Below are 10,718 nucleotides of genomic sequence, written 5' to 3' on the forward strand. Positions count from 1 at the left end.
GTTTGGGAAATTTTGGGCAGAGGAAGGACTCAGAACTCTCTCTGGAAGAGTGTAAAGTCAAAGACACATGAAATAGTTAACCCTGAAGGTAACTAGAATAGTTAACTAATGTGTAGTTAACCCTACACATAACTTGTAAATGAAAAAATTAAGAATATATATAAAGGACATATATAATGAATAAAATAGGTTTTCAGAAGGTGTGGATTTTGTCGTCTTTCACTGAGAAAATTTCCATGAAAGAGGTGAGGCTTGAATGAGCCTTTAAAGATAGGTAATATTTGGAAGGATAGGTAATATTTGGAAGTGGTTGGGAAGGGTTTTCCAACAGTGGTAGACCAGAAGGACAAGAACAGAGGCAGTATGGACAAAGTAGATGCAGGAGACAGCAAGTAACCCATCTACCTAGAGCAGAGGACTTGCACTGAGGAACTGCAAGAGATAAGATTTATCCATTTATTCAGCAAATACTTACTGAATTCTTATTACATGCCAGGCACTGTTCTGGGCATAGAGAGTATAATAATAGACAAGATGAGTCATGATTAAAAGGAACTTATTTTCTAGTGAGCAAGATAGTTAATAAAAAACAGCAACAATGAATACATAGCAATACCAGGAAGTGGTGAGTGCCATGAAGAAAAATAAAATAAGAAAAGGAGAAAGAGAGAAATTTCTGGGCTGCCCTAATAAGAACTACTATTTTGGGGAATGAGATCAAGGAAGTCTTCATTAAAGATGTGCCATTTAAGCACAGACCTGGATGAAGTGATGGAAAGAGCCACACAAATATTTGGGGAAAGTCATTGAAGTGGAGGAAGCATCAAGTGCTGAAGCTCTGAAGTATCAGCATGATTTCTGAATTTGAAATGAACAACGCATAATGTGCAAAGGGAGAGTACTAGAATATGGTATCAGAGAGGTAGGCAGGGCATGGCTCTACTGGATAAAGACTTTAGATTTTATTCCAACTGTGCTTGGAGGCCATTTGGGGGCTTGGGGTGTTAATGACATGATTATGCTTTAAAAGGATCCCTTCGATATATGAAGTACAGAGAGTAAGGAAGTCTTTTTTTTTTTTTTTTTTTTTTGCAATCTTGGGCACTTATCCAAGAGACTTGAAAACATATTTATATAGAAACTGAATGTGTGTATTCATAACAACTTTGTTCATAATGACAAAAAAACTAGAAACAACTGTCATTCAATGGATAAATGGTTAAACTGTGGAACATCAATGCCACAGAATATTACTCAGCAATAAAAAGGAAAGAGTTATTGATGTGACAACTTGGGTGAATCTCCAAGGAATTCTGAGTGAAAAATAGCCATCCCCCACTTGGTCGTGGTGTATAGTCTTTATTAAATATGCTGTGAATTCAGTTTGCTAGTATTTTGTTGAGAATTTTTATATCTGTATTTATATACTGGTCTATAGTTTTCTTTCCTGTGATGTCTTTGTCTGGATTTGGCATCAAGGTAATACTGGCTCTATGGAATGAGTGAGGAAGTGTTTCCTCCTCTTCTGTTTGTTGGAAGAGTTTGAGAAGAATTGGTATTAATTCTTCTTTAAAGTTTCATAGAAGTCATTGTTGAAACCATATTGTTCTGGATTTTTCTTTACTGTGAATTTTTAAAAATTGCTGATGCAATCTTTTTACTTGTTGATGGTCTGCTGAGATTTTCTATTTCTTATTAAGCCCGTTTTGGTAATTTGTATGTTTCTAGGAGTTTGTCCATTTCGTCTAGGTTATCCTATTTTTTGGCATGCAGTTGTTCACAGTATTCTCTTACAATCTTTCTTATTCACCTAAGGTCAGTTTTAATGTTCCTACTTCCATTTCTGATTTTAGTTAAGTCTTCTATCTTTTTTTTTTTCTTAATAATTCTAACTAAAAGTTTGTAAACTTTGTTGATCTTTTCTAAGAACCAACTTTTGATTTTATTGATAATCTCTATGAAAAGAATAGATAATTCTATTAGAGAGTAAGGCAGTCTTAAGCAGAAGCAGGGATAATAATTATTAGGCCATTGTGATGATGATGATAGCGATGATGATGATAACAGGCGGAGTACTACATACTGTTTTAAGTGCTTCACATGTATTAACTTATTTAACCCCAACAAAACTCTATGAGGAATTTACTATGATAATCCCCACCTTATGGATGAGGAAATTGAAGCATGTAGAGGTGGAACATACATGGCAAAGCTGAGATTTGAGTTCATGCTCCACCCACTTCCCTAAATTGCCTCTCCAGTTTTCATCGAGGCTTGTACTAGGTGTGTCAGTGGAGGTGTGAGGAAAGGTTGAATTTTGGATATATTTTGAAGGTAAAGCCGACAGGATTTGCTGATGGGTTAGATATAGGGGGTAAGAGAAAGATCAAGGTTAATTCCAAAAATTTTGACTGTGCCAACTGGATGATTGGTAATTTTGAGATGGGAACACTGGGAGAGAATCAACCAATTAGTGATAATCAGGAGCAGACTGGTTATCTAAGTATAGATTTCAGAGACAGGTTGGTGCTGTAGATAAAAATTTTGGAGTCGTATGTAAATGGTATTTCAAGGTATAAGGTTGAATGAAATCCTCTGGAGAATGAGTATACAGTGAAGGGAGAGAAAGGCTGAAACTTGGGGGGACTCTAATGAGCAAAAAAGAGCACCAGAACTGAGTTCTGGATCTGGCAGTCAATGTGAATGTGGACAGTGACACGTCAAGAGTCATTTGAATGGAGTGAAGACAAATGCTTGATTGAAGTGGGTTCAAAAGAGATTGGTACCTTTTTTTTTTTTTTTTGGAGAACAGTTTACAATATCTAGTAAAGATAAAAATGAAGGTACTCTAGATCCAGCAACTCCCTTCTTTTCAAAGGCAAGGTTGAAGGTTGAGGCTATGGAATACTTTGCTGATTGCAGACAGTGCCTTTCATGGGCATACTGAAGGCTTGAGTTGTTGAAAAGCAGTGGGAGCTTGAGTCAGATTAGGTGACAAGCAGGGCCCCACATGGATGGGAGTCTGGGCGATCATGAATGGTGTGCAGGTTTCAGGGGAGTGACTGCGATGAACACGGATAGGACATGCGGCATGATGAGGCTGGTGCTGACGCTCTCTCAGTGGAGACAGATGAGCAGCTCTAGTTGTCACATTCCCTTGTCTGGTCTTAGGCCATTTATAGTGTGAGTGGAGACCAACAGGGACAGAAAGGCTGAGGTCTCACCCCACACATGTGATGCGCTGAGATCCTCCTGCAACCTTCCACAGTGGTGTGAGGCTAGAGAAGAGCCAGCTTACCAGGAGGATAGGACAAACTATCCAAGGCCCTGATTGTTGATCTGAAAATTCACACTCTGTCCTGCAGGTAATGGTGAGAGATTGAAGATTTTTTTTTAAAGGGAATAGGCTGAGTGCTGCCACATTTAAATGATGAAACATGCAATCAGATTTATGCAAGGATTTACATAAAATGAGCAATTTTAAAAGAAGGTGTTTTTTTAAAACTGTTTTTATGATTGTTTATCTGATTCACGACCAGGCTCAGTCAAGGTGGTGTTCTTCTTTAATGCATTAAGTAATAAACTCATGGTGAGGGTCCCAAATGCAAAATGCAGCTGAGAAAGACCCAAACTACCTAAAGAGCAACAAAGCAAGATTTGGTTTTCCACCCTCAGTGGACATGGAGGTTCAAAACTTAAAATATTTTCTGCAGAGATAGATAGTTGCCATTTCATACCACTGAATTTATATTCTTGGAGTGGTCAGAATAAAAGAATGGTACGGGGGAGTGAATGGTGGCCTCCAAAGATATCCATGTCCCTATCCCCCAAAACTGTGAATGTTACCTTATATGGAAAAAGGGACTTTGCAGATGTGATTAAAGATATTGAGGCAGGGAGATTATCTTGGATTATTAGGATGGGCCCTAAATGCCGTCACAAGTGTCCTTATGAGAACAAGGCAGTGATGATTTGACCACAGAAGAGGAGAAAGCAATGTGACCACAGAAGTAGAGATTGGAGCGATGTGATACATGCCAAGGAATGCCGGCAGACACTAGAAGCTGGAAGAGCCCAGGAACGGATTCTCCCCTGGAGCCTTCAGAAGGAACCAGCCTTGACATCACCTTGATTTTATTTAGCTCCATCAGACTTACCTTGGACTTCTGGTCTCCAGAACTTCAAGAGAATACATTTGTGTTGTATTAAGTCACTAAGATTTTGTGGCCATTTGTTACAGCAGCAATAGGAAACTAATACAGGAAGGTTGCAGAGAGGGTGATTTGTCTATTATTTTTTCACTTGGAAAAAGGAGAAAGTGGAATGATTCTTTTACAGTCAACACATTTACTCAAAGGGAACAGAATCCCCATCCTTCTGAAGAGAAGAAAGTTGGCAAATCCATGTGCTACAAGAGCATGGGCTTGGAATTCAGGGACCTGGGGTTCAGATTCTTGCACATACACTTACACAGACTGTGGGAGCAAGGGCAAGTTCACACCCTCTCTGAGCTTTATTTTGCTATATGCAAATTGAGGAAGGTGCTTGGCACAGCACAGATACTCATTAAATGTGAGCTGGAATTGTACTTTCTTCCTGCCTCTCCCTTCAGCCAAGTACCTAAATAAGCAGCAGTATTTTTTGTTTTCATTTAAATGAAATCCAGAAAGGACTGACTTTTCCTTTTGTCACCCATCCCTACCACCACACACACACAAGCACAGGAAAGACCTGGAGTTCAAATGCATTCATTGAGGAAGAATGAAGGAAGGAGAACCAACAAAGACAAAAATTTGATTCAAGAGGCTCCTGGGAACAGAAGTGTCTGAATCTCCGTGGGCTCTTCTGTGGGTGTTACAGACCAAACAAAAAGTCACTTTTTGTTTGTTGTATCTTCAGAAACCAGAAATTGATTACACTAAGATGAGTCATAGCTATATTATGTCTCCTTTTAATATTAAGTAAATTAAAGTCAATTACACTGGATTATGTATCATTTACATGTCAGCCTTCTAGTGGTAACTGAGGAAAAACAGTCCTTAATCACCATGGTTTCTTTGGTTTGCCCTTTATGTCTTGACTGCATGAAGCACATAGGAAAGAAATGACCAGATTTCTTAATGCTAACCATAAAGCCCTTCCCACTCTTTTTACCTTTGAACTGCTTTGTTCCTCCAGTTAGAACTGACTTTTGTATTCTGGGTTCCTGCCTCTGTAATGACCATGTCATATCTGTGAATTGCAGTGAACTGAAGCTTGGACTTAAATCCTAATGAACTTGGTAACTACTTTAGTATCTTCTAAATCTCTGATTGGTTGTAGGTTACAGAGAAACACAAACAAAGACTGTTTATTGGCCAAAGATAATTTATTGAAAATTAAAACTATAAATTAAATTATATATATATTTATGTATTCAAAATATAGTTATTATTTGTTAAGTACTGTGTAGATTGCAGGTACATTTCTACATGAGAAAATTCACATGTATAAAAATATAAATATTTCATGTTGCATATTGACATTACATTGCTCTGTTTTGGTTGTTGGTTTCCATCTTTAGAGTTCTGGACTCTGAAGGACTGTTGAAAAGAATCCCAGGTAATGTCTAGTGAACATTAAGGGGCACCAGGTTAAGCCAGTCATGACTTTTCCTATTGAGTGGTCCAATGATTACTGGAGAATTGATGGCAGCTAAGCCTTCTTGGCTTCCATGATGCAGTTACACATCTCTAGCTGAGAGAAGAAGTGGATTTAGAGGAAAAGTCTTTCTGTATCTCACATGGTTATTTTAAGGATTAAAGCACTTAGGCCAATGTCTGACATCTAGTAAGGGCTCAATAAAACAACCATTTTACGAATCTTTATTTAGTGTGTACTATGTGCCAACAGTGACTAAGGCAGGCAAGATTCCTGCTCTCTGGAGCTACAATCTGGTGAAGGAAGCCAGGTAAAATATGCTAGGTGATCTAGTCACCTAGTAGTATATTTTGTGTACCCACCATGTACTAAGTACTATGTTAGAGCCAGTGGGTGGCGGTGCAGAGGGGATGGGCCATAAAGGTGAGTAAGACATAGTCCCTGCCCTTAATGAACCTATAATCTGTTTAGGAAGATGAGTCCGGCACACAAGAAGCACTATTTTTCTATCTGTAAATAATTCAATTTATGTATGTGATCTATGGCCACCTCTATCTTTTAATTCTAATTAACAAGTAATAAAAGACCATATAGTTTTAAGACTGCTGGAGTATGAGGTCTTGGTGCAGTAGAATTTTGGCAAAAGGGAAACCGTGAAGACTGGAATCATAGGAGAAATCCTGTTCCAGTGGGGAAGGCTGGTTATGGATGCTGGGTGGGAATTGGCTTACCTAGAGGACTGTCTTCTATGGCAGATTTTTTTCCTCTTTGCATGGTTAGATGCCTCTTTTCCTCTGGGTTAAGCATGGCTGAGGTTCTAGTCTTCCATCGGTGAGTGCAAACAATACTGTTTGAGAATAGGAATTCAAGTTGGAGATTACAAATAGATATAAATAAGTAGGGAGGCCTGTTGTCTTTTTATATTTTACTTTGGGGTCCTGCATATAGACGTTTTGGATGGCCTCTTTTCATTCAAGTTGAAAAGAAAAAACCTAGGGCCTGGAGTGAACAGGTCTAGATTTATTTGACCAGCTTCACTGCCTATTAGCTATGGAATGTGGACAAGTTGTTGGTCTTCAGCTTACTTACTAAAACATGGGAAATATTGGGGGAGGCTATGCACGTGTAGGGGCAGAGGGTATATGGGAAATCTATGTACCTACCTCTCAGTTTTGTTGTAAGTCTGAAACTGCTCTAAAAATAATTGTCTGAAGAATGGGGGAAATAACTACTTTGCAGCATTATTAAAAACGTTAAATGGGATGAAGATAAAGGGCATATATTAGATACCTAAGAAGTTGAAGCCATTAGTTTTGATTATTATTCCAACTCTAAGCTGCTCTTTTCTCCTCTAGGGTATGTCCAGATCTGGAGGTGAGTAAGACCTTCCCCCTATGAGGGTCTCCTCATCCTTAGATTGGTACATGGCATCACACCTAGTTATAAGCTCTCAAGGCTAATCTTTGCATTTCCAATTTATGTTAATAATAATATTAATAATTGCAATGACCCTTTCTTGGTCACCTGCTCTCTACCAGGCCTTTTGCTAGCAGCTGCATAAATTAATACAGCCAATAACCCTATAATTAAGGGTACAGTTCTTAAAACATTTTATTCACAATTATTTTTTAAACTTTTATTTATTTTTGGATGCATGGGTCTTCTGTTGCTGCGCACAGGCTTTCTCTAGTTGCAGCGAGCAGGAGCTACTCTTCGTTGTGGTGCGCGGCCTTCTCATTGCGGTGGCCTCTCTTGTTGCGGAGCACAGGTTGCAGGCATGCTTCAGTAGTTGTAGCATGCAGGCTCAGTAGTTGTGGCTCACGGGCTCCAGAGCACAGGCTCAGTAGTTGTGGCTCCCGGGCCTAGTTGCTCCGTGGCATGTGGGATCTTCCCAGACCAGGGCTCAAACCCATGTCCCCTGCATTGGCAGGCGGATTCTTAGCCACTGCGCCACCAGGGAAGCCCCACAATTATTTTTGATTTCTTTATCGTAGACAGCAAAACTGAAAAGTTAAATGACTTGTTCTAAACCATCTCACATAATCAAAACATATACAGAATTCTTTTTTGTGTCTCAGCCATATGCTGGGCATCATACAAAAGAAATCGATGAGATAATTTCTGTCATTAAGAATTTAGTGCTTAAAAGAGGCAAATCAATATCTTTTGTCACTGAGGACAGGCCCATAATTATGAGCTGTGACAGCCAGAGTCAATCTTGCAGAAGAAGAAGGAAAGAAAGAAAAAAGAATATGTAAAACCTCCATTAAGAGGAATCTAACTAATTGTAGCAGTCAAATAACAAGGCTCCTTTCCTCTGCTTCCCCCGCCCTCATTTTCTACTCTGTATTTTAAAACAAAGGAACAAATGACAACAAAACTTCCTATCAGGGATGTAGATGATGTTGTTGATGTTGATTTGAATTCCAAGGACGTGCTGGTGGGTGGTTGTCTCAGGGGGATAGTGACTGACATTATGTTGTCCACAGACACAGGCAAGCAATATAAATTCCTTTCCTTAAATGATATAAGCAAGAATTTAGCTGTAAGAAACTTGCTGCACAGAGCAGGAGATCCTGCAGTGAGCTCGTGGTAGATGCAGCTTCCTTACCCACTTCCCCACCACATCCCCCATCCCCTGTATTTCCTACACCAGGCCACACAACCAAGGACATCACCACATGGGGCTGATGATTTGCTCAGGCCCTTCCAGACTGTATGGTGGGCCTTCCCAAGTTGACGGGGTTGGAGGTGGGAATGTCTTTATTCCTCTGTGGCATTTCTTGACGGCTGTGAGAGAGGAAAGTAGCAATGCTGTCCAGAGCCAATTATTATTCAGTTGTATCAACAGCAAATTATTATTCAACTGTATCAGGATAGGAATGCATTTTGCCCTAGGGATATTTCCATCCCTTTCTCTTCAGGCTAGGAGCTAATATGAGCCAGTTTTGCACATTGCTGGGTGAAGGATGCAGATTGTATTAAAGATTGTATTGAAGATTATATTGCAGATCAATCCAGGAATCTCTGACATCTGATCATCCCAAGCAGGCTCACACTTTCATTTTGTCTGAAGTCCAGTCCTCACTGTTACGACCAGCAGTATCCAGGACTGGAAGATACATTTGCATAGGTTATGGACTGCACAGCTCTAAAGGACCCACGGTTTTATGATGGCCCTGGATTCTGCTCAGTCTCCTATCCTTTTGCCTTGCTAGTGATCACTGTTCAATGATCAAGAATATTCAGGATAATGTTGCAAGATCTCAGTAATCAAAAAAGAGTAAGCTCTATTTTCTATTTTATTCAGGTAGAAAATGGACAAACACAAATAAATATCATATTCTAAGATTTTAAAAATAAGATATAAAAGAAAAAGTATCTCTACTTAATAAAAAATTTTGATTCCACAAATTCCATTTATTATGGATTTTGCAAACAACAATTTATATATCCTATTGTGATTACAGCAAAGAAAAATAGATTGTATCTCTTGCCTACCTTCTTACTTTATCACACTTTCCACTTGGGAAAATAGTTTTATGAGGTTTTCATTTCAGTAAGAATTGACTTTTAGTATCTAATATGCGAATGAAAAACCTATTAGCAGAAAGAGAATAGTGGTGGGAGGTTAATTTGTAATCTGTGCCTATCCCCAGATAATTCAGGAAGGTATGAATAAAGATTATACAGGGTACATGCAATATTAATACATTTTAAGGAGAAATGTAGATTGGATTGAATTAGAAAGGGTTCAGGTATGCCTGTCTTCAGTCAAGATTGAGTATAAACTCTCTCACTAGATTCCTGTTAGATTAGCTGAAGCAGCAATGTCTTTGATTCCAAAATATGAGTGGTAATTATCTCATACCTATTTATTTGAAAGCCTGCAGCAAAAACAGAGGTTAATGCCTTTTGCAGTTCACAAAAGACTAGGATTGAATTGGAATTACATTGTTTACTATAGCGCTTTCTTATGAATACAAGATTTCCACATGGGATGACAATTTTTTCAGTGTTCTCAAATTCACATTACACGAACTATTAATATCAGTATCTCTCACCATTTCTTCTTCCACTGAGAGGACTCCTGTGAAATCAGCTCCTCATCTAAGCAAGGGAAAGAGTCAAGGACTGAATACCTTGAGTGGGAGGAAATGACAATTGAACCAACTAGCCATTTCACAACCTCCCTCTTGTTTGAAGACAGTGTTTTGTTCTAGCTGCTTTATGCTTGGAATTTTTTTACAAAAGGTAATAATTATTCTATAATTACATTAAATGTCAGCTTCCCTGATCTTTCTTGAACTCTGTAAAACTGCAGAGCAATTCACCTAGGTGATGATGAACTTTCTAAATTAGACTCAGTATACTGATTTAATGTGGATACAGTGAAAGCCCAGTGGGGGCAGCTGATTACTTATGGTTACAAATGTTAACAAAATGAACAAGGAGGATTTTAGTAATTCTCTCTCTCTCTTTCACACACACACACACACACACACATTTCATTAGCTAAATTGCTGCTCAAGTATAACTTCAAAATGATAAAATCATAACTCCTACATAAATTGAACAGAAATCAAATATTTTCTTTGTCTCTATACTTAAAGGGGGAATCAATAAGATGTTACTGGAGAATTTGAAGGTCAGGCAATCAGGAATGTGGAAATGAATTTGCTAATAGATGCAAAGAGGGTTGAGGCAATAAAATGTAATCTTTGGGGTAACCTTTTCTATAGGTCCAAAATCATTTGTATACCTAGCAAATAAAATTTATTTACATTGCTATGGATAAGAATTGTGTGCATTACTCTCAATTTTCTACATCTTCATTCTACTGCTACAGAGTTCCAAAATAGCCCAGTCAATAGAAACCATCCAAAGGTGAAGCTTCTGTAGAATCCAGTAATCCCTGGAGGTCAGCCAGACAATGTCCCACACACCCAGGGTGAACACCCAGCCATCTCCTTTGCCCCCTTTTAAGAATTTGACCATTTTTTTTCTGACAGTCAGCTAAAGTCAACTGGTTATACTTCTGTTTCAGAGGAAGAGAAAAGGTAGGGTAGCTGGAGAGA

The sequence above is a fragment of the Eschrichtius robustus genome, chromosome 18, assembly GCF_028021215.1.
Source record: "Eschrichtius robustus isolate mEscRob2 chromosome 18, mEscRob2.pri, whole genome shotgun sequence".
NCBI classification, from domain to species: Eukaryota; Metazoa; Chordata; class Mammalia; order Artiodactyla; family Eschrichtiidae; genus Eschrichtius; species Eschrichtius robustus.